Here is a 24220-nt window from a genome sequence, read left to right on the forward strand (position 1 = left end):
TTATGTAACTCAACAGATGTTAAATTTTGTGCTTCATTGGTAATGGATTTTTCTGCATCATCCTTTGATACTGTTTCTTGATCACTTTCATCATCACTGTCATCACTAACCATCTCCACATTGTCAAAGTTGAGGCTCTCATGGTAATCTCTATCTTGCAGTCCTTCAATCTTTTTATCATTAAACACAACATGTATTGATTCCATAACAATGTTGGTTCTTAGATTGTAGACTCTATATGCTTTACCAACAGCATATCCAACAAAAATTCCTTCATCTGCTTTAGCATCAAACTTCCCATTCTGATCAGTTTGATTTCTCAAGATATAACATTTGCAGCCAAAGACATGAAGAAAATTTAGAGTTGACTTCTTGTTCTTGAACAATTGATAGGGAGTCATCCATTTTGTTTGATTAACCAGAGAAATATTATGAGTGTAGCATGCAGTATTTACAGCTTCAGCCCAGAAATATATTGGTAACTTAGACTCTTCAAGCATTGTCCTTGCAGCTTCAATAAGTGATATGTTCTTCCTTTCTACTACTCCATTTTGTTGTGGAGTTCTTGCTGCTGAAAACTCATGCAAAATCCCATTTTCTTCACAAAATGCTCTCATGACAGAATTCTTGAACTCAGTTCCATTGTCACTCCTGATTCTTCTAACTTTGAAATTAGGATGATTATTGACTTGCCTTATGTGATTGATGATGATTTCACTAGCCTCATCTTTAGACTTTAGGAAATATGTCCAAGAGAACTTTGAGAAATCATCTACAATTACTAGGCAAAATCTTTTCCTTGAGATGGACAACACATTGACTGGTCCAAACAAATCCTTGTGTAGCAGTTGCAAAGGTTCTTCAATTGTTGAATCAAGTTTTTTCTGAATAATGCTTTGATCTGCTTTCCTTTTTAACAGGCATCACACAATCCATCCTTAGAAAACTCCACTTGAGGAATACCTCTAACCAGTTCTTTCTTTATAAGTTCATTCATGGTCTTGAAGTTTAAATGTGATAGCTTCTTGTGTCATAACCAACTTTCATCCTGACTTGCTTTGCTGAGAAGACAAGTAACAGATTCTGCATTTGATGAGTTGAAGTCAGCTAGGTACACATTTCCTTTTCTCACACCAGTGAGAACCACTTTGTTGCTCCTCTTGTTAGTCAAAACACAGGCTTCAGAGTTGAAGTTTACTGAATTGCCTTTATCACATAGCTGGATGATACTCAACAAATTGTGCTTGAGACCATCCACTAAGGCAACCTCCTCAATGATGACATTGTCTTTTGAAATCAATCCATATCCCACCGTATAACCCTTGCTATCATCTCCAAAAGTAATACTTGGGTCAGCTCTCTCCTTGAACTCTGTGAGCAGGGTAGAATCACCAGTCATGTGTCTTGAACAGCCACTATCCAAGTACCATAGATTTTTTATGTTTCCCTCCACGCATCAAAATCAAATCAAGTTGATTTTTGTACCCAAGTTTCCTTGGGTCCTGCCTTGTTAGCTTTCTTTTTTGTTTCTTAGGTTTGATCTCATTTGACTTGGGGATATCAGATTCATCCTTAGTCATTTGAGTTGAACCTTTGAAATTATTCATTACAACAGAATTATCATGCACATTTTGATTAACAGGAAAAGGCATGCTATTAGTAAACATGTTATTCCAGTAGGGCATGCTAAATGGCATTTGAGGCATACTAAATGCAACATAATAAGGATTAGGTGCAAATGGCATATTAGCAAACTATGCATTCATATTCTGTGTAGACATAACATTCATAGGCATAGAAGGCATGGCATTTATGTTGGGAAAATGAGGTGGCACAGATATGGAATTAGGCATGGCAGTTTTGCAATTAACAGACAAATGGTTTACACTACCACACTTGACACAGATTTTTCTAGGAGCATATTTATCAGGTGTGTAGTTGTTATGCTTGCTAATTCCTACTTTACCATTTCTATTATTTTTCTTTTTAGCCTCTATTTTAACCTCAATCTTTTCCAGTCTGTCACTCAATTGCTTGACAGTCATATGACCAACATTAGCCTTTTTCTCCTTTTTTACTTGACTGGATTCTCCTGGAACAAAATTCTTGGAAACTGATCCATAAAAAAAAAAAAAACTTGGTAAGTTTGGCTTTACTCACATGTTTGCTTACAGTCGACGGATGAGGATTTATATCACTCGACGGATAACCCTTTTTGTTATCCAACGGATGACCCTCATCATCCGTCGAGTCTACATCTGTTAGCAATCCTTCAACCAAATTGGATTCCAGCTTCTCCTTATTCTTCTTCCAGGCTGCATCACAAAAGGACTCAATACCTTGAACTTTGGTGATTTGAGCATGAACATCTCTAGATATTTTCCATGCCTTAATCACCTCATGTTCTCGTTCAAGATGCTTCTTCAAGATCTCTTCTTTCTTCAAGGACTCAGTTAATTCATCCATAGCAATTTTACACTCAATTATGAATTTTTCAAATTCAATGAACTGAGACTCTAGCACATTATTCCTCTCACTTAAAAACAAATTGTTTTCTTTGATTTTAGCATTTTCCTTAGTAAGAGACTTAAGTGTAACACACAAATGACATAATTCTGTAGACATGTCATTTATTGCATCATTACACTCAGCTTTAGATAAATGTGCAAGGTTAGTGGTGATTACCTGATTACTTGAAGAACTTGTCTATGTTTCATCAGACTTGGCCATTAGGGCTAGATTGACATAGCTGACATCCTCATCCTCATCCAGACCATCTGCTGCCCAGTCATTTTCTTGTGTAATGAAAGCCCTTTCCTTTTGTTTGAGCAACTCAAAGTATTTCTGTTTATAGTCCACAGGCTCAAACTTCTTTTTGCTGGAATCTGACTTTCTACACTCACTGGCAAAGTGCCCTGCTAAGCCACATTTAAAACATTTGAATTTTGATTTATCCACCATGTTTCTATTTGGCTTAGCTGCTCCAAAGTTCTTCTTGAACTTGAGCTTGGAAAATCTTTTGGAAAGAAATGCAAGATGTTCATCAATATCCTCCATATCATCTTGGCTCAAAGAATCTTCATTTTTTGCTACCAACCCCTTGCCTTTGTTTTCACAGACCTTTGAAGTTAATTCAACAGCTTTCATCTTCATCTCCTTCTCTTTCTCTAACTCAACAACTAGTGCAATGGATCCTCCTTTCTTCTTTCCTCTCTCCATCCTCTCATCTTGCTCTATTTCAAGCTCATAAGTTTTCAGGATGCCGTACAGTCTCTCCAAAGTAAACTCCTTGTAATCTTGAGAGTTTCTCAATGAGACTGTCATAGGTTTCCATTCCTTTGGAAGAGATCTAAGGAACTTTAGATTGGAGTCTTTTGTCTGATACACTCTTCCATGCAACTTCAGAGCATTTAGTAGTTTTTGAAATCTACTCAAAATGTCAGTGAGAGACTCACTATCTTCACTATAAAAGTGCTCATATTGCTGAATTAGCAGCTGCATCTTATTTTCCCTGACTTGTTCAGTGCCATCACAGATAATCTGTATTGTATCCCAAACTTCCTTGGTAGTTTTACAATTGATGATGTTGTCAAACATGTTACCATCAACTCCATTGAACAGAATATTCATGGCCTTCTTATCCTTCCTGACTTGTTCAATATCAGGATCTGACCATTCATGCCTTGGCTTGGGAACTGATGGCTCATTTCCAGTTGCAGCTCTCATTGGTACATGAGGGCCTCTCTCTATGCAATCTACATAAGCCTCATCTTGAGAAAGTAAGTGAAGATGCATTTTTACCTTCCGGTGATGGTAATTATCTTTGTCCAGAAAAGGAATCTTGACTCCAACATCCTTCTTGTTCATCTTGCTATTTTGTTGTGATCTTTAAACTTTTATTTATCAAGAGCTTGCTCTAATACCAATTGTTAGTCCCTAACAATGCAACAAGAATTACAGAAGGGGGGTTGAATGGAATTCTTGAACCTTTTTCAAAAACAAAACATAAAATGTTCTATCTTAATAATATATAAGTGTTTGATTTGCAAAGTGCGGAATAAGAAGTAAGTAAAATCAAAACACAAGTAATTAAAAACACAAGTCTTTAAAAACTTTTTGGTGGATTTGAATGTATCCACCAGAGATATATATTATATCAAAAGAACTCTGTGTAGCGAGATTAACTCACAGCTGCTTACAAATATGAACAACTAAGTTTTCAGAGAAATGCTATGGATGCAGCTTACAGTTGTTTCTCTGAGATAATGTTCTTAGTCTTGTTCTTGTTGTTGTTCTATTTGCTACTTCTTGGTTTATATATCACCAAGATTACAAAGTAATAAGACAAGATAATAAAACAAAACCTATCAAGTCTAATACTATGCTGCTTCATTACTCTATTCTAGCATCTTTGAATATCTTCATAATAGCATGGAAATGGCAATGCTTCTTTGTTCTCTAAACCCAGTTGAATAGGCTTCCACATTCCTTTTGCATACACTCGACGCATGTGACTGTGTTGTCACTATCAACGGATGTTTGAATTGATTATCCGTCGGATACATGATCATCCGTCGGGTAGCTATCTGGCACTTGACTTCATTTCATTTATGCAGAATTACAAGATATCATCTATGTACAATTAATCAACCTATTCTGCATATCTAATTAAAGTCAACATGACTTGAGTGCTACTACAGAATCTAAACAAGGTGTATGCAGAAATGTGCTACAGACAAAATTAATCATCATCCGTCGGGACTATATTGAGTCATCCGTCGGGACTATATTCCTTATCCTTCGAGTGCTACATTTTTCACTGAGTAAAATCTATTAAGGTGTTTTGTTAATGAAATCATCAAGTTCACAACATACCCACAACAGTATATTAGATGATCGGGTGATGGTATTGCAAGTTTGAAAGTGGAACCAAATCTTGTTTCAATGGTTAAGGAAGCTCAAAAGAGTGATACAGGATTGGAAGCTATTAAATCCGAGGTGGCAAGGAAAAACATTTTCGTGTTGATGATGTGGGTGTGATATGGTTGGGTAGTAAATTGTGTGTTCCCGTAGACCCGACGATTCGTGAGAAAATTTTGAAGGAGGCTCATAGTTCTTCATTCTCTATTCATCCAGGCTCCACCAAGATGTATGGAGATTTGAAGAAGCACTTCTGGTGGAGTGGAATGAAGGGAGATATAGCAGAATTTGTGGGGAAATGTCTTACATGTCAACAAGTAAAGATAAACCATCAGAGGCCTAATGGATTGTTGCAGCAGCTAGATATTCCAGTTTGGAAGTGGGAAAACATTACTATGGATTTTATGACTCATTTGCCGAGAACTTTCAAGAAGAACGATGTCATATGGGTGGTGGTTGATAGACTTACTAAGTCCGCTCACTTCTTACCTATTAGAGAGACTACTCATGTTCATGAGTTGGCGGATATTTTTCAGCGAGATATTGTTAGACTTCCTGGTGTGCCTGTGTCGATAGTTTCTGATAGGGATACGAGATTTACATCACGTTTTTGGAAAGGATTCCAGCAAGATTGGGGTACTTTTAGGCACAAAGCATGCGCTAAATAAATCACGCAAGTATACGCGTTCGCAAGTAATATAGAAGGATTTCTAGTTCGTTCTCACAGAGACTCTGATTAATTATATTTAATTAACACTTACTCACCAATGTATGATTATTCTTCAATGTCAAGATAATAACAATTAAGTTTGATTAACTAATATAAACTATGGGAATTAAACACACATGAGATCATAACTTCATTACTACTTCATTCAATAGTCATTGTTATTACCCTTAGCATGTAATGGTGATGATATTAATCGAACAACACTAAACTGATAAACGCCAACTTTCGTTGTACGAATACCATTCTACCAAGCATCCACAATTAAGATAGAAGTTGAATAGGCATCAATTATGTTGAGACCCTATATGTCTACAGAATTTGACAACATAACGATTTAAGCGCAAGTTATTCATGATGATTACACAGGGCAAGTAAAATGGTTAGAGTTACCCACTAATCATGCATACAATACACGAACCTATGCTAGCATGGAAAGTTCCAAATCTCAAGATTCACTGTCGCTTCACAAGAGATTAACAGGCTATCTTACATGTTCGCGACACATATAAGACGAATAAGCATAACCTATGCTAGATATCATACAATCACCAAATACCAAGGTATTAAACAATTAACTAAAGAAATCCATAGTAAATCCGCTAGGATCCCATGATCACGATTAGCCCATAATAGAACTCATTGTCACCATGGGTTCATATGAAAGCATGATAATAACACAATGATATAAATTAATAAAAATACTTAATAAGTAATGAAGTACGTCACAAGAGTATTAAGGTTCAAAGCATAAAGAAAACTAGCATCCACTGTTACAATGAATTAAAAGAATCACAAGATAAACGTATGATTCCTCTTCTTCGTTGTTGCGTGCTAAAACGGTCTTCTCAATCTTCTTACCTTCGCTCTCGATTATCTCCTCTATTCTCTGAAGAAAACGTCTTCCCATAAGGTTTATATAATAACCCAAGAGAACCAGCGAATAGAATTAATAAAATCCAGAATCTGAAATTCCGCACACAGGCGGCCGCCTGCTCTCTCCAGGCGGGCACCTGCTATCAGGCGGTCGCCTACTCTCTCCAGGCGGGTGCCTGCAACCCTTTGGGAAAATTCCTTGATTTTCTGTTTTTGCTGATTTCTTCGCTCATCTCCCCTGGACTGATTCCAAGCACTTCCTTAAGCTTTATTTAATGAAAACCACCTATCTGAGCAAGTTATACCCTGAAATGTAAAAACACTAAAAAACGCGTCAAATACACAAAATAACCGAGTTCAAGACACCAATTCAAGCCGTTACGAGACGCTCTAAGTGATATAAAATTCCACTTATCACACCCCCCAAACTTAAATCGATGCGTGTCCTCAAGCATGACAGACTCAAACTTAGAATAAAACATGCATGAATGCAAACTATATGAATGCAGCGATCCCCATCGCGATGACTAAACCAACCAACACATGACATATCAACAAATGCAATTAGGCGACTAAAGATCAATCAAATCACGCAAGCTAACATACAACTAAAAATGTGGTGTGTGCGAATGCTTAGCAGATATGCTTCGAAACTAGATCAATCACCATAACTTAATTATCCTCAAGGCAATCACAAGCTTATACGAAGAATATATTCTAGACACAAAATGACTTATAACACTTCAAGATTATTGGAGTTTATTACGGAATCATGCTTTTATTTAACACATAAAACAAATGCTTATTTGATTGTGCAATGAGTGAGGTCCACAAAAGACTTATGCAATGGTACCCATTTAGCGAGCGTTAGCATAGCGGATCCCAGACTATAAAAGCCTTAGGTCACTAGGCACAAAGTCCCCTAAGAACTTAATAACTCGAATACCAAAGAGCTCACTCGTGATCAATTGTGCATTAAACCATATTTTTTTTCTTATTTTTCTTTTTCTTTTTTTTCTTTTTTTTTAATTTCTGAGCAAGTGCGTTTCGCTCCATCTTGCTCAACCCTAGACTACTCGTATACAATATGAGCCGGCTACTAGCCATATGACGCCTAGCCACAACTAGCAATATATTCCAAATTTTTCCAAATTTTATCTTTTCATGTCTTTTATCATTAAGAGTCTATCATACATTCTAAGCATAAGCAATAGATTAACCTCAAAAACCATCAAACCATGACAATAATCTAGTCCTTAAGCATACTCTAAGACTTAGTGAAATTACAAGTATTTCTAGCATGCATGTCAACCTAACAAGATTCAACATCACTCTAACGCTTTCACTACACTCGCATCAATTTTACATATTAATCGGTAAAGCAACACAAAGGGATTATGGTATATGCATGAGCTATGTGATATGATAATTAAAGCTATAAAATAAAATAAAATAATAAAAAAAAACTCTATATAAATAAACCATATGGAAAAAATATGAAACTATATGAACTAAACTAACATGAAAATGCAACTACATGACACACACACAAATATGTTCCTTAACTAGCACCCCCAAACTTAAAGTCTTCACTGTCCCCAGTGAAGGTAATAGAAAGGAACACAGGGTATACCTACTCAGACGAATCATCATCATCACCCTCAGAGGGTGGAGTGTTAGGAGGTGGATAAGCAGAATCCACACCAAAAATGGGCCACTGGATGTCAGCTCCAAGGCCTCTAAATGCAGTCCCAAGTGCTTGGGTGAGCTCCTACGCAAACCGACTCTGCGACTCATACATCGCATCCATCCTCCTGGAAAGCCTCCTGTACTGGACATCAGCCAATCCCGAACCATCTCCTCCCTGGGCTCTCGAAGAATCTGCCTCTCCCTGAGCCTGACTGGACCTAGCCATGGTAGCACCAGCTGTTCGAACTCCTCCTGGGAGGTGATATCCCAAACCATGTGACTCGGGCTCTCCACCCGTCCACTCCTGCATCACATTCAACAACGATGAATCAATAGGAGCGACCGACATCTGCAGCTGCTCATAAGAAGGCCACTAGACTCCATATGCCTTGCAAAGCTTTGTGACAATAGAGGCATACAGGATAGAGTACTGCGATTTCCCCCTCAAAAACTTCAAAATCCCTTGGTAGATGTACTCACCAAGGTCCACATAATATTCATCATTCAGAATTCCCCATAACAACCTCGCCCTCTCCACTGTAACCTCATGTGAATGCACAGAAGGAAGAATATTAGCACATATAAATGCATTCCAAGCACGAGCATACCTGTTCATCGCGACAGCAGGGAAATTACGATACTCGTTGGTTCCCCTTTTGAATTTCCACACTGTGCCCGGCCGACAGAGAGTAGTAATAATCAAGTACATATCAAAGTCCTCAGGGGTCTTTTCATTCCAATGCTCCTCTTGTGGTTTCCTTTGTCGCTGTCCAATTACCCGGCGAATCGGCTCGGGCTGATAATCAATAGTAAGCCCACTAACAACAGAAAACCCATTCTTGTCAGCCTTTGCATTCGCATAGAACTCGCGAATGATACTCATCGGAACTGCCTCAGGTAACTCGCAGAATGTAATCCATCCCTTCTCAGCAATCATCGGTAGCAAATCACCATCCCTCCCTGATGGCAAGAACCCTCTCTCCCTCATAATAGGCTTACTCAGAAGCTTGGTGTACTCTTCTTCAGCAGCCCCATCCAACAATCGGAGCCTCGCAGCAGTATTCCTCGAAGAATCAGTAGTAGTAGGATTGGTGTTGCTGCTACCCACAGTTCGTGATCTCTTTGGGGCCATGAAAACTGAGAATAAGAGTTGGAGAGTTTGTGTTTGGTGTGTAGGAGAGATTTTGTAGAGTTGAAAGTGTATGGGATGTGTATGGAGAGGTTGTATGTATATATATAGCAAGATTAAGGGTTGAATTTGATTAGGAGTGGGGATTGTGGCTAATATTGGGGAAGAAATCGTGAATTAATGGGGTAATGGGTGTTGTGGTTTTTATTTTTGGTTTTTGTGTTTTTTTTATATAGGCTGAAAATGATTTTTCAGAATTCAGGGGCGCAGGAGTTTGCCTGGCACCAACAGGCGGGCGCCTGCTAGCGCGCGACCGCCAGATCCTAGCAGGCGGGCGCCTGCAAGGCTTCTGGAAAAATATTTTTCTGCCAACATTTTTTTGATTTTTTTTGGGTTTTTGGATAAAGTACTAAATTCTAAGGTGTTCTATGGTCTCATATCTTGGGTTGTCTCCCAAGAAGCGCTTCTTTTACGTCATTAGCTTGACGTATAGTAATGCGATCAAGTTTTCAATAAAACGGCACTAACCACTTCACGGTTTGCCGTATCCCCATAATAGTGCTTCAATCTCTGGCCATTTACTTTGAATGCTTGGCCCGGATCGTTCTCAAAATTCTCCACCACTCCATGTGGAAATACAGTTTTGACGATAAATGGTCCAGACCACCTTGATTTCAACTTTCCAGGAAAAAGTCGGAGACGAGAGTTGAATAGAAGAACTTGTTGTCCCGGCACAAATGACTTAGGAGATAGCTTCCTGTCATGCCACCTTTTCACCTTTTCCTTGTACATTTTGTTGTTTTCATACGCTTGAAGTCGAAATTCATCAAGTTCATTTAACAAAAGCATTCACTTCTTCCCAGCTGCATCTAGATCAAGGTTTAACTTCTTCAATGCCCAATAAGCCTTATGCTCAAGCTCCGCAGGTAAATGACATCCCTCACCATAGACAAGTTAAAACGGGGACATCCCAAGTGGAGTCTTGTATGCTGTTCTATAAGCCCAAACAACTTCATCGAGCTTCAAAGACCAATCTTTTCTTGACGGACAAACGACTTTTTCTAGAATGCGCTTGATCTCTCTATTAGACACTTCAGCTTGACACTACACCATATTTGACCTGTAGCAACACCAAAAAAATGTGTTAAAATGACCAAAAAATGTTACCTAAAGCCAAATTATTGGCTATGGTTACACTTTTTAAAAATAAGGGGGTGTTGGATTTAAGCCTGCTACAATAGGGGTCTACGGTTATATTTTTTGAAATTTTGGTAACACCTCTCAATGTGTTACAATAGAGTACTTATAGTTACATTTTCTATTTCTATGGTAACAAGTTGAAAATGTAACCACAGTTCTGTTACAACATACCTAACCCTTTAGTAACACCTAAATATGTGTTGGAATATATACTTTTGCAACACCATATTAGCTATTGTAACACTCAATTTAATCTTTTGGTAACATTTTTATATCTTATTGTAACATTCTTTTTTAACACTCTGGTGTTTTTTTTTGGGTAAATGAGGTCTAAGCCTCGTAAAATATATAAAAGAGAAAGAATTTACACGAGTCACTTCTCAAAATTTCTCTTAGAACAGGCTCTAAGAAAAATAAAGAGAAAAAATAAAAAATAAAAATAAAAATAAATTACATCAAAAATCAAACATAACTTAAAATAAGAAAGGCAAAGCTAAAAAACTTAACCAAAAAGCCCACTAGCTAGCAATCTAAAAACAAACACCAGTCCACCATCTCCAAAAAAGAGAGCCCAAAGACATCCATGGCCCAACAACAACCAAAATCCCCTTCGCAGCATCACAAAATTCATCTACTCGCCAGCAAAAGAACACGACCTCTACCCCTATACCCCAATACTTCAACAACCTAACAACCCCTGTAAACAAACATTTAAACAAAATCAGTATTGCAGGGAGGCTGAGAAATCAAGTGCATTAGCAAAACAAGATAAAAAAGCAATTCACTCAACTAATACAACTTATAATGATTATGTGATGGTGGTGTTATAGGCATCTTGGATTTAATTCTAGTGGGGGTTTATGATTGCACTTTTCTCTGTTTGTGACTTGATTAATAGCTTATATATAGCTGCTTCTTTCTGTACTAAATTCTGCAATGTTCATATTCCTGAATTGCTAATTACTTTCGGCTAGTTCTATATAAAAAATGAAATACATGGGATAGGAAATGGTGAAAATTTGATCCTCTAACTAACGAGAAGTACATGTGACACACACACTAAAGTGCCAAAGATAACAAGCCAACAACAAGAGACATAACACAATAATAAAACAATTTGGGATCTGCAATTTTGGTGATCAGCTTAAAATATTAGCTTCGAGGTGTAATCAGATATGTAATGAGTTCTAATTGAACTCATGAAGGGATAGGCATGATTAAATCTTGTAATAAACTGTCCAGATATAAATACTTGAAGACAGATAGTGAAACCATGAACAAGATACTTGAAGACAGATAGTGAAACCTGTACAAAATCACGATGACCCAAAATCAACATCAATACTTACCATCAGAGATCAAGATGCTTCTGCTCCACTACCACGATGTTGCACGTACTCATTCTGGTTATCTCTGGCTAAGGTCAAATCTGTCACCTGAAAACAAGGAAATTGCAAGCACTGATCATGTGATCGAGCTAGATAAGAGATCAATTATTTAAAACCAAAATTACAACATATAACTCACCATTTCCTCCATCTTTGACGTAAATTGTCGACCGCATTGTTGTTTCAACATAAATACGAAATAAGCATAAAAGAGACACTACCTTATCTAGCGACAACACCATATGAACTATACTATATCCCCAAATTGTGTGCTGGATGATATCTACATTCCCGCTGCTTCTTTCTCTCAGAGCTGATTTGTTTGCCTCCAGCTTCAACACAAAGCAGTCTTCATTATTGACTGTCTTTTCGCCAACACCAAATCAAAGCAAGAACAGTTGGGCTAAATGTATATACTCTATGATCCAGAAGCAGACTTTAGTAACAGTTCCGAAAATTCAAATTCAAACCAACAATCATATTGACTTTTAAGTAGTCTTTTGGTATATGGAAAATGGAAATGCTTAAAAGCAAAGTAGAAATATACCTGGATTGGTGGCTGGATGGTGAGTCAGGTCCTACATAAAATGACTAACAAAGGAACAGAGTCGATAAGTCAACATGGTATCGCTTAACAAGCCGATCATACAGGAAAGAGTGAGCTTCGGATCAGTGGCAATTTCAGCAAGATACCTATCTATTAGTTTGCCAACATTAAGTAAGGGTCCATTCCCCAACACAAAATCATCTGCGTTCTTCTCATTCTTCGCGTCTATATTCGAGTCTTGACCAATATTTTCATGCATAACTAAAAAATCAATAATAAGCCTAAATTTGGATATTGAAAAAGTAAGTGATAATTCATGTTCTCCTTAACTCAAAACAAAACATAAACAAGTCATATAAACAGTAATAAACAACAGGAAGATACAAGCAGCAGAATCAAATAGAGATGATAATGAGGCAAAACATGTACATAGATATATAAAGTATAAGTAAAAATGAAAATGAAAACCCTAAAATGAGGAGCTGGAAAGGTGTTGTTGTTGTTGTTGTTTTGTCTGGTTTTGAGGATCCTCTTCTGATATTGCTCCATAGAACAGTGAATTGAATGAAGAAGGGGCCGCCATCGATAAAATCCTCCTTATTCTATGCAGCTAGCTTGCTTGATCTATCTCGTTCTTTATACTCAAGCAAATAAAATGAATCTAGAAAAATAACATGAAACTGAATCACAGTAGCCAACACGAGAACTCATATGACTTTAAGAAATCATTTAACCTTTTTAAAGTTAAAAAATAGATTGATATTGACAAAACCTCAATGAAAATGACCTGGGATAATATGGTCCACTGAGAAGTAAGTGATAAAAGAATCTGCAAAGCAAAAACATGCAGCCAGCTGGGAGCATTTACATCCACCTGTTTCACTGTCTGTATTATGGAGTTCGTGTACTTGCAAACACTCTATACTTTGACTTGGACAACCTATTTTGAACATGGAGATTATAGTAGCGTCTCTTTGTAATCACCATTCCTAGCATTCCAAGTAATTTGAGTTACAACCACTTCAAATTTAAGAGTGTAATTTAAATTAAAAGAAAGTCTTTTAATAAGTGATTTTAATTGTAATCTCATAGACGAGTTTATACAAAACTACAGTTATTCTAGTTCTACCAAGTGTGTAGCAAATGTGTACCCTATTTTTTTTAACTGACTAAGTTATTATAGAGATTTCAATTGCATAATTTAAGTTGCTACTGCAAAACTAACAGTAGATTAAGTGAAGAGCATCAATAAGAATATGTATGTAGCAAGTATATACTTGAATCATATCAAGCAGATAAAATTGTGATAATTCCTAATTAACAATTCAAAGTACACAACATATAAACATATAAAATGAAAAAAACATCAATTACTGGAAATCTATATATAGCTATACAAATCATGAGTGATAAATTTTAAGTTAGTTTTCGAGTCGAAAAAAAGGGAAAGGGTACCCAAGTAAGAGGAGGAGGGCCGTCATGGCGATGCTGCTGCTGAGGAGGAGTATTACTATTATTATTATTATTTGTTGGAATTGATGAAGAGCGGGGGAAGAGAGGATCAGAAAGAGATTGGTAAAGGGTCGGGTCGGAGAAGCCACCTTCAATCGACTAGTCAATGTATATATAAATCACATATGAATTAAACAAACAAAAGAACAAAACTTAGGTTTGATTACTTTGTCCTAAATTGATTAGAATGTAAATTCAAAGAATAAGAAGGGGAGCAACTTGCCGTTTACCTGCAAATTATTCATCAGTAGAGCAGCATACCCGAACAAGAAGAAAGCCCTAATTTCTACAAACCCTAATTTCTTCAAGAAATCCTAATTACTAAACCTTGATATCCAAGCTCTGACCTGGTTCTGTGTTTAGAACCCTAATCTCCTAGCATAATTAGAACCCTAATCTTCAAGCTCTGACCGACTGAATGTTGAGAACCCTAATCTCCAAACCTTATCATCCCCTTTGAGTGTAGAGAGTGCAGAGAGTATGAGCATTTATTTTATTTGTCTGAGTGTAAAAAAGAAGCGGGTCAAATTAGCTCATTTGGGCCGCCCAAAATTTGGTGAAATTTTGGCCAAAATTGGCCCGCAATTATAACCCTGCCTAAATATTAAGTGCTATGGTAACACTAGTTGTTATATCAATGTTAACAATAATTTTGTGTTACAATAGTGATTTCATCATGTCAATCGTAACATCTTATATTCTCTATTGTAACACAGAAAAAATGTTACCTCAGATCAAATTTTAGTAATGTAAGGTAACATTTCTGCTTGTAACACCAAAAAAAGTGTTGTTACAGGCCAAAAATGGTGTAATGTGACCATTAGTTTACGAATGATAGGCAGTAGTAATGCGATGATTCACATTGTAGTGTTGCATCATAGAAGTGAACTTACGATTGCAGAAATGCGACCCTTCATCACTTATGATAACTCGTGGCATTCCAAACCTTGTGAATATCTGCTTATGAAGAAAAATCGACACTACCTTTGCATCATTAGTCGGTAGAGCTTTGACTTCTATCCATTTCGAGACATAATCGACTGCCAGCAAGATGCACTGATTATTGTAGGACGAGATAAATGGTCCCATGAAATCGATTCCCCAAACATCGAAGACCTCAACTTCAAGCATCACATTTAAAGGCATCTCATCCTTTCTGGTAAGATTCTCAACTCTTTGGCAACGATCACACCTTAAAATGAACTGATGTTCATCTTTAAACAATGTAGGCCAGAAAAAACATGCTTGAAGAATACGAGCTGTTGTCTTTTCACCACTATAATGTCCATCATAAGCTGTGGAATGACAGTCTCGTAATATCCCTCCATCTCACAAAATGAGATACAAATTCTGATGATCTGGTCAGCTTCTTGTCTAAACAAATATGGTTCATCCCACATGTACCACTTCACCTCATGCAGAAACTTCTTCTTTTGAACCATGGCTAACAAGATAGTTCACAATGTCTGCGAACCATGGCTCTTCCTCTTGAATTGTGAACAACTGCTCATCCGGAAAAGATTTGTTGATCAATGTCTTATCATGTGAAGTAGAATTGGGATTCTCCAATCTAGAGAGATGGTCAGCTACTTGATTTTCAGTACCTTTTCGATCCTTGATCTCTAACTCGAATTCCTGTAGCAAGAGAACCCAGCGAATAAGTCTAGGCTTCGAATCCTTCTTTGAGACCAGATAACGGATGGCAGCGTGATCAGTGAATACTCTCACCTTTGTCCCAAGTAGATAAGATCGAATTTTTTTGATACCAAAAACCATAGCCAAGAGCTCCTTCTCCGTAGTGGTGTAGTTCAGTTGGGCTCCATTTAGCGTCTTACTAGCATAGTAGACCACATGAAAGATATTAGTCTTTCGCTGCCCAAGAACTGCTCCCACTGCATAATCACTTGCATCACACATCATCTCAAAAGGTTCTCTCCAATCCGGTTCCGTGATAACCGGTGCGGTGATTAAACTCTTCTTGAGAGTCTCAAATGCTGCCAAACATTCTTCATCAAATTTGAAAGGCACATCTTTTTCGAGCAAGTTGCACAATGACTTAGATATCTTAGAGAAGTCCTTGATGAAACGCCGATAAAAACTCACATGACCAAGAAAGCTACAGATTCCTTTCACAGAAATAGGTGGCGGAAGATTTTCAATGACGCCCACCTTGGCTTTATCCACCTCAAGACCTTTACTGGAGATCTTATGCCCAAGGATGATGCATTATTGCACCATGAAGTGACATTTTTCCCAATTGAGCACCAGATTGGTTTCAACACACCTTTTAAGTACCAAACGGAGATTATTCAATCATTCATCATATGAATGTCCAAAGACAGAGAAGTCGTCCATGAACACTTCGACATTATTTCCAATCATATCGGAGAATATAGCCATCATGCATCTCTGAAAAGTGGCAGGTGCACCACATAAGCCAAAAGAAACTCTGTGAAAAGTAAACATGCCAAATGGACAAATGAAAGTAGTATTCTCTTGATCTTCTGGTGCAATACAAATCTGATTGTATCCCGAATAGTGGTCCAGAAGACAATAATACTCATGATCAGCCAACCTGTCAAGCATCTGATCAATGAATGGAAGAGAGAAGTGATCTTTCCTCGTGGCTTTATTCAACTTCCTGTAGTCCATGCATACCCCCCATCATGTGACTGTTCGAGTAGGGATGAGCCCATTCTTCTTATTTGCTACCACAGTAATACCTTCTTTTTTAGGTACACATTGCACGAGGCTCACCCAAGAACTGTCAGAAATAGGATATATGATTCCTGCATCCAGCCATTTTAGAATTTCTTTCTTCACTACTTCTTTCATGATAGGATTAAGCCTTCGATGTTGCTCAACAGTTGGCTTTTTACCTTCCTCTAGCAGAATTTTATGCATGCAGTACGAAGGGTTGATCCCTTTTATATCTGCTATAGTTCATCCGATGGCCGATTTGAATTCTCTCAAAATCCTCAAGAACTTATCCTCATCACTACCTGAAAGGTCAGATGCAATAATAATAGGCAAAGTAGATGCATCACCTAAAAAAGCATACCTCAAGTGTTTAGGCAATGGTTTAAGCTCCAAAGTAGGTGCTTCCTCAATAGATGGTTTGAGCTTTCCCTCAGCATTTTTGAGATCAGTATTTCCCAGAGATTTAAATGGCATGTCTAGCTTTCGTTTCCAAGGAGAAGCATTTAGATATTGTAGCTGCTCATTGCTTTTGTCATCTTCACTGTCAAAATCCCCCAATAAGGCTTTTTCTAAGGCATCAGACCTTAGCACATGATCAAGTTCTGAAATAACTGCAGAATCGACCAAATCCACCTTGAAGCACTCCTCATCTTCCGTAGGTAATTTTATCGCATTGAACACATTGAATGTCACATCTTGATCTTGCACCCTCATAGTGAGTTCACATTTTTGCACATCTATCAAGGTACGGCCTGTAGCCAAGAAAGGTCTTCCCAAGATTATGGGAATCTTCTTATCTTCCTCAAAATCCAGAATGACAATATCTGCAGGAAAGATCTGCCAATTGTAGAGACATGTAGGTGGGCTTCGGATCAGGTAAATTCAGCTTTTTGAATATAGACAACGGCATCAGATTGATGCTTGCTCCCAAATTTCAAAGGCACTTATCAAATGACAACTTGCCAATGGTGAAAGGAATGGTGAAGCTACCTGGATCCTTAAGCTTTGGAGGTAACTTTTGTTGCAGCACGGCACTACACTCTTCCGTTAGAGCAACGGTATCAAGATCATCCAGTTTCACCTTCCTTGAAAGAATACTTTTCATGAATTTTGCATAACTAGGCATTTGCTCCAGAGCCTCAGCGAAAGGTATGTTGATGTGAAGTTTCTTGAACACCTTCAGAAATTTACCAAATTTCTTGTCCAGCTTTTGTTTTTGCAATCGCTTAGGAAAAAGTGGTGGAGGATAGAGCTCTTTCTCCCCTGTATTACCCTCAGGCAGAGTTTGTTCAACAGTAGTCTTCCTTGGTTTCCCCTCTTTCTCCTTTTGCTTTTCTTCTTCATCCTTAACTTCAACTTCTACCTCTTTTGCTTTTTCAGTATCAATAACTTTTCCAGACCTTAAGGTGACAGCTTTGACTTGATCTTTAGCTTCCTTCCTGCCTGGCACTCTAGTATCGCTGGGGAGTGTGCCAGGTTGACGATTGAGCAAGGCATTGGCTATTTATCCAATTTGATTTTCCAAGGTCTTGATATAAACAGCCTGACTTTTGCACAACAGCTTTAACTCCTCAAAATCAGCACTAGAAGGTGGAGCAGCACCTCCTTGTTGAGGATATGATTGCCTTTGAGCAAATTGCTGAGGTTGCTGGAATCCAGGTGGATTAAACTGTTTACTTACAGCTTGCTGATATGGTTGCTGAACAGCATTCTGATTATTGCTCCATCTGAAATTGGGATGATTTCTGTTATTAGGATGATAAGTAGCTGGCACAGGCTGCTGCGGTCGCTAAAAATTGTTCACATACTGAACAGATTCATTAACAAGAGAACACTGATACATAGCATGAGAGCCTGCACAAAGCTCACAGACTCTAGCTATTTGATTTACTCCATAGTTGGCTAAAGAATCGACCTTCATAGACAGTGCCTGTAGCTGCGCTGCAATAGTTGTGGTTGCATCAACTTCCAGAATGCCTGCTACCTTCCCAGGCATCATCCTTTGAGTTGGGTTTTGATACTCGTTTGCAGCCATAGTTTCAATGAGATTATAGGCCTCAATATAGCTTTTGGCCCACAAGGCGCCTCCAGAAGCTGCATCGAGCATGAGCCTAGATTGGGCCCGCAAACCATTGTAGAAACCATTGATCACCATCCAGTCAGGCATACCATGATGTGGACACTTTCTCAACATCTCCTTGTAGCGCTCCCACGCTTCGCACATAGATTCTCCTTGTTGCTTCATAAACTGAGTAAGAGCACTCCTCATAGCTGCAGTTTTGGCCATTGGATAGAACTTCACCAGAAACTTTTACGCAAGATCTTCCCAAGTAGTGATGGACCCAGCTGGTAAAGAATGTAATCAGTCCTTAGCTTTGTCCCTCAGAGAGAATGGGAAAATCCTCAGCTTGATAGCCTCATCAGTAACACCATTATATTTGAAAGTACTATAGATTTCGACAAAATTCCTGATATACATGTTGGGATCTTCAGTTGCAGCATCTCCGAAAGAAACGGAATTATGCACCATCTGAATAGTGCCCAGCTTGATTTCAAAAGTATTGGCCTGAATAGCCGGATGAATGATGCTTGACTGAATGTCATCAATTTTAGGCCGAGAAAAGTCCATAAGAGCTGGATCAGCTTAAGCTACACCATCACCCATTATTTCAGGTTCTTTCTTTTCACTCTCTTTATCAGAATCTTAAAAAACTATCTTCACCGGAAAGTCAAGAGTTGTATCTGTCTCCTCAGCTTTATCCAGATTTCTGTTGCGAGTGCGAGAACGTGTTTGCATAAACGCTCGCTAGAGTACCTGAAACACAACCGGAAGCAGTAAGTAACAAGTCTTAATCAATGAATCATAATGACCACTGATGGCAAGTACATAAACTAAACAAATTAACACCGAGTCCCCAGCAGCGGTGCCAAAAACTTGTTAGGCACAAAGCATGCGCTAAATAAATCACGCAAGTATACGCGTTCGCAAGTAATATAGAATGATTTCTAGTTCGTTCCCACAGAGACTCTGATTAATTATATTTAATTAACACTTACTCACCAATGTATGATTATTCTTCAATGTCAAGACAATAACAATTAAGGTTGATTAGCTAATATTAACTACAGGAATTAAATACTTGAATTAACAATATTAAACACATATGAGATCATAACTTCATTACTACATCATTCAATAGTCATTGTTATTACCCTTAGCATGTAATGGTGATGATATTAATCGAATAACATGAAACTGATAAACACCAACTTTCGTTGTACGAATACCATTCTACCAAGCATCCACAATTAAGATAGAAGTTGAATAGGCATCAATTATGTTGAGACCCTATATGTCTACAGAATTTGACAACATAACAATTTAAGCGCAAGTTATTCATGATGATTATACAGGGCAAGTAAAATGGTTAGAGTTACTCATTAATCATGCATACAATACACGAACCTATGCTAGCATGGCAAGTTCTAAATCTCAAGATTCATTGTCGCTTCATAAGAGATTAACCGGCTATCTTACACATTCGCGACACACATAAGACGAATAAGCACAACCTATGCTAGATATCATACAATCACCACATACCAAGGTATTAAACAATTAACTAAATAAACCCATAGTAAATCCGCTAGGATCCCATGATTACGATTAGCCCATAATAGAACTCATCGTCACCATGGGTTAATATGAAAACATGATAATAACACAATGATATAAACTAATAAAAATACTTAATAAATAATGAAGTACGTCACAAGAGTATTAAGGTTCAAAGCATAAAGAAAACTAGCATCCACTGTTACAACGAATTAAAAGAATCAGAAGATAAATGTATGCTTCCTCTTCTTCGTTGTTGCATGCTAAAATGGTCTTCTCAATCTTCTTGCCTTCGCTCTCGATTATCTCCTCTATTCTCTGAAGAAAACGTCTTTCCATAAGGTTTATATAATAACCCAAGAGAACCAGCGCTAACAGAAGCCCAATTGGAATAGAATTAATAAAATCCAGAATCTGAAATTTCGCACACTGGAGGCCGCCTGCTCTCTCCAGGCGGGCGCCTGCAACCCTTCTGGAAAATTCCTTGATTTACTTATGTTTTTGCTGATTTCTTCGCTCATCTCCCCTGTACTGATTCCAAGCACTTCCTTAAGCTTTATTTAATGAAAACCACCTATCTAAGCAAGTTATACCCTGCAATGCAAAAACACTAAAAAACGCGTCAAATACACAAAATACCCGAGTTCAAGACACTAATTCAAGCCATTACGAGACACTCTAAGTGGTATAAAATGCCATTTATCAGGTAGGAGGCTTAATTTTAGTACAGCTTATCATCCGCAGACCGATGGACAGTCAGAAAGGATGATATAAACGTTGGAGGATATGTTGAGGGCATGTGCTTTGGAGTGGACAGGTGATTGGGATAAATATTTGTATCTGGTTGAGTTTGCGTATAATAATAGTTGGTACGCTAGTATTGGTATGCCACCATTTGAGGCTTTGTATGGTAGGAGGTGTAGGGTACCAACTTGTTGGGATGAGGTTGGTGAGAGGGTTATTGAAGGGCCAGAGTTGGTTAGAATCACTAATGAGAAGGTGGAAAAAGTTAAAGAAAGTTTGAAGAAAGCTCGATCTCGTCAAAAGAGTTATGTTGATCAACATCGGAAGTTTAGTGTATTTGAGCCAGGTGATCATGTGTTCTTGAAGGTATCGCCTTGTAAGGGTGTGAAGCGTTTTGGTATGAAAGGGAAGCTCAGTCCGAGATATGTTGGACCTTTTGATATTATGGAGAAAGTGGGGGAAGTGTCTTATAGAGTTGCGTTGCAGTCACAACTATCTCATGTGCATAATGTGTTTCACGTGTCTGTTTTGAGGGGTTACAAATATCATCCATTGTACGTAGTTCAGTATTCATTGCATAAGATTAGAGATGATCTTTTGTGTGAGGAGGAAGCTGAGGCTATTTTAACTCGAGAGGAACGGGTTTTAAGGAAGAATACCATTCCGTTTGTGAAGGTTTTGTGGAAAAATCATTCGGAGAGAGAGGCTACTTGGGAATTAGAAGAATCTATTCGTGAGAAATATCCGTATTTATTCGATTCAGGTACGAGTGTTTTTTTTTAGTTTTGTTTGATTTCGGGGACGGAATCCTTTTTAAGGGGGTATATACGTAATATTCGTGAATTTTATTTTTTAAAATAATAATAATAATAATAATAATAATAATAACAATAATAATATAATTTGGATTAGAGATCAAATTAGAAAAGGAAAAGGAGTGTTAATAATTTTTAGTTAAATATTAAAATTTTAATTCTAATGGTGGAAGGATACCCTTTTATAATATATATATAGGGTTTTGGTCCACAATCCCGGGTGGTTGTAGTAACCACCTTCCGCATTAAGGCATTGCGGCAGTACTAACAACATTGTTTCATTGCACCAAGCGCAATGAAACAATGTTGCAGGTATTGCCGCATTGTTTCATTGCAACAGTACTGCCGCATTGTTTCATTGCAAACCTGCAATGAAACAATGAAGCAGTGATTTAATTTCTTAAATAATAAAAAAATCATATTTTAATGAATTAATTTATTTCCGATAATAATGGAGTTAAAAAGTATATAATTAATTTTAACAACCACTTGTTCTATATTTACTAATTTTATTACTACTTCCCATTTATATTATCAATTGTATAATGAGTTAAGAATTTAAAATTAAATTAGATATATAATCGGAAAAATAAATAAAATATTAGTTTTAATGAAAAACATAAAAAAACGTAGATGATAACTAAAATATATGAATGTAGTATTGCTATGATTGTTTATTGATCGAAAGGTGTCGTCTTACTTGTTTGTCTTAAACTTTTTTGAGTGAATTCTAATCAAACTATTTTAATTTAAATTTTAAATATTTTAAAATTATGTATAATAACACATTTGTACTATATAATGAAGTTATACTGAATTAAAAAAAATTCTATACAATTTTTTCATTTTAAAAAAAAATAAGAATAAAATGGTATAAAAAATCACCCCCGCAATGTGTCAATGCGGGAGGTGTTAACCACAGCCACAACATATTTAAAACACTTCGGCGGATGGTTGAAGAGCCACCTGCCGCATTGTTTCATTGAGGGAGTAGCAATGACACAATGCGGCAGGTGGCCGAGTTATTTTAATATAGTTTGTTACCAAGAAATTTTTAACATTTTAGGGGCTAAGTTGTTTTATATTTTTTTATAGGTAAAGAAAATTCGATAAATTTTTTTTTTTTTTTAGTTTTTCACATTTTCAATTTTTAGCATTATATTTGTTTACTATAAATTAAAAATTGATAAATTAAATTGGACAAGTACAAGAAAGATAAAATATTAAATAATTTATTTCATTCAAATATAAATGGAGTACATTCAAATATTTTCTTAAACAAAATACATAATAACTTAAATATTTTATTCCGACGAGAGTGATCAAGCTTTAACGGTGTTGGAAGAACCGTCTTTATCACCCTTATCGTCGTCCTTCTTTCTCTTCAACTTTTCCGCCTTCGCCTTCGCCTCATTTTCCTTTTTTTTCTTGTGCTCAAGCGCCATTTGAATACGGCGGAGAGCTATTGCCATGTCTTCTTCTTCTTCGGGCCCGTCGTAAGCCATACCATCAATAATAACCTTGTTATTGTCCAAATCATATTAGAAAACCATTTTTCGGAAAATAGAGAAGAGAATGTTGAAGAGAAAATCTAGAATGAAAATAGAGAAGAGAATGTTGAAAAGAAATGAGATTATAAGAGCTATTTATAGGCTGAAAATCTGAATTTTAAAATTCAAAAATTTAATTTAGGCACAGAAAAAAATATTGCGGAAGTTAAGGGGTGAGACCGTTGACTAGTCTGCCGCAATGACACAATGCGGCAGGAACAACTGCAGCATTGCTTCAAAGCGGCAAGCCCTTCTGCAGCAATGAACCAATGCGGTGGGTCGGTCAAACATTTGACCAGTCAATTTTTATTAATATTGGCACAAAAATTGATATTTATTTAATATTTGCACAAAAATTAAGTTTGAATTCACAAAAAAGTATAAAATTAATGATATAAATTTTATTATTAAAATTGATAATTTGATTTTTTAACTAAAATAACTCATATGATAATTTTTAAAAATATAAAACTCCCAAAATTTCATAATAATAAAAATTCAAAAATACTATTCGAAAAAATAATTAAAAATAACTTTTTAACTCTAAAAATATTTAAATTTAATATTTAATTTATATAGTTTAGTTTAAAAAATTAAATCAAAAATAACAAAATATAATTTTGAAAAAATATTTACAATGAGCCAACGCGGTGGGTCGGTCAAACCCCCCAACATTTGACCAGACAATTTTTATTAATATTGGCACAAAATTTGATTTAATATTTGCACAAAAATTAAGTTTGAATTCACAACAAAGTATAAAATTAATAATATAACTTTATTATTAAAATTGATAATATTATTTTT

The 24220-nt window shown here is 36.8% G+C and overlaps 1 long non-coding RNA gene and 1 other non-coding gene across 6 annotated transcripts; one reads left to right on the forward strand and one right to left on the reverse strand.

Moving 5' to 3' along the window:
• Window positions 1-11134: 11134 nt before the first annotated feature.
• LOC141693398 (uncharacterized) lies at window positions 11135-14489 on the reverse strand. Of its 5 annotated transcripts, XR_012563115.1 has the most exons (7): window positions 14219-14489; window positions 13264-13465; window positions 12945-13137; window positions 12477-12737; window positions 12069-12347; window positions 11891-11977; window positions 11135-11238 (listed from the first exon to the last, which is right to left on the reverse strand). It is a non-coding gene; the product is annotated as an uncharacterized LOC141693398 (long non-coding RNA). The 5 variants fall into 5 exon arrangements; XR_012563116.1 differs by having other exon boundaries at window positions 12151-12261; window positions 12477-13137; XR_012563113.1 differs by having other exon boundaries at window positions 12069-12261; window positions 12477-13137.
• A 4364-nt stretch (window positions 14490-18853) lies between these two features.
• Window positions 18854-18960, forward strand: LOC141694307 (small nucleolar RNA R71). The gene has a single exon (XR_012563626.1). It is a non-coding gene; the product is annotated as a small nucleolar RNA R71 (small nucleolar RNA).
• Window positions 18961-24220: the final 5260 nt, after the last annotated feature.

This window comes from Apium graveolens, chromosome 10 (assembly GCF_009905375.1).
Source record: "Apium graveolens cultivar Ventura chromosome 10, ASM990537v1, whole genome shotgun sequence".
NCBI classification, from domain to species: domain Eukaryota; kingdom Viridiplantae; phylum Streptophyta; class Magnoliopsida; order Apiales; family Apiaceae; genus Apium; species Apium graveolens.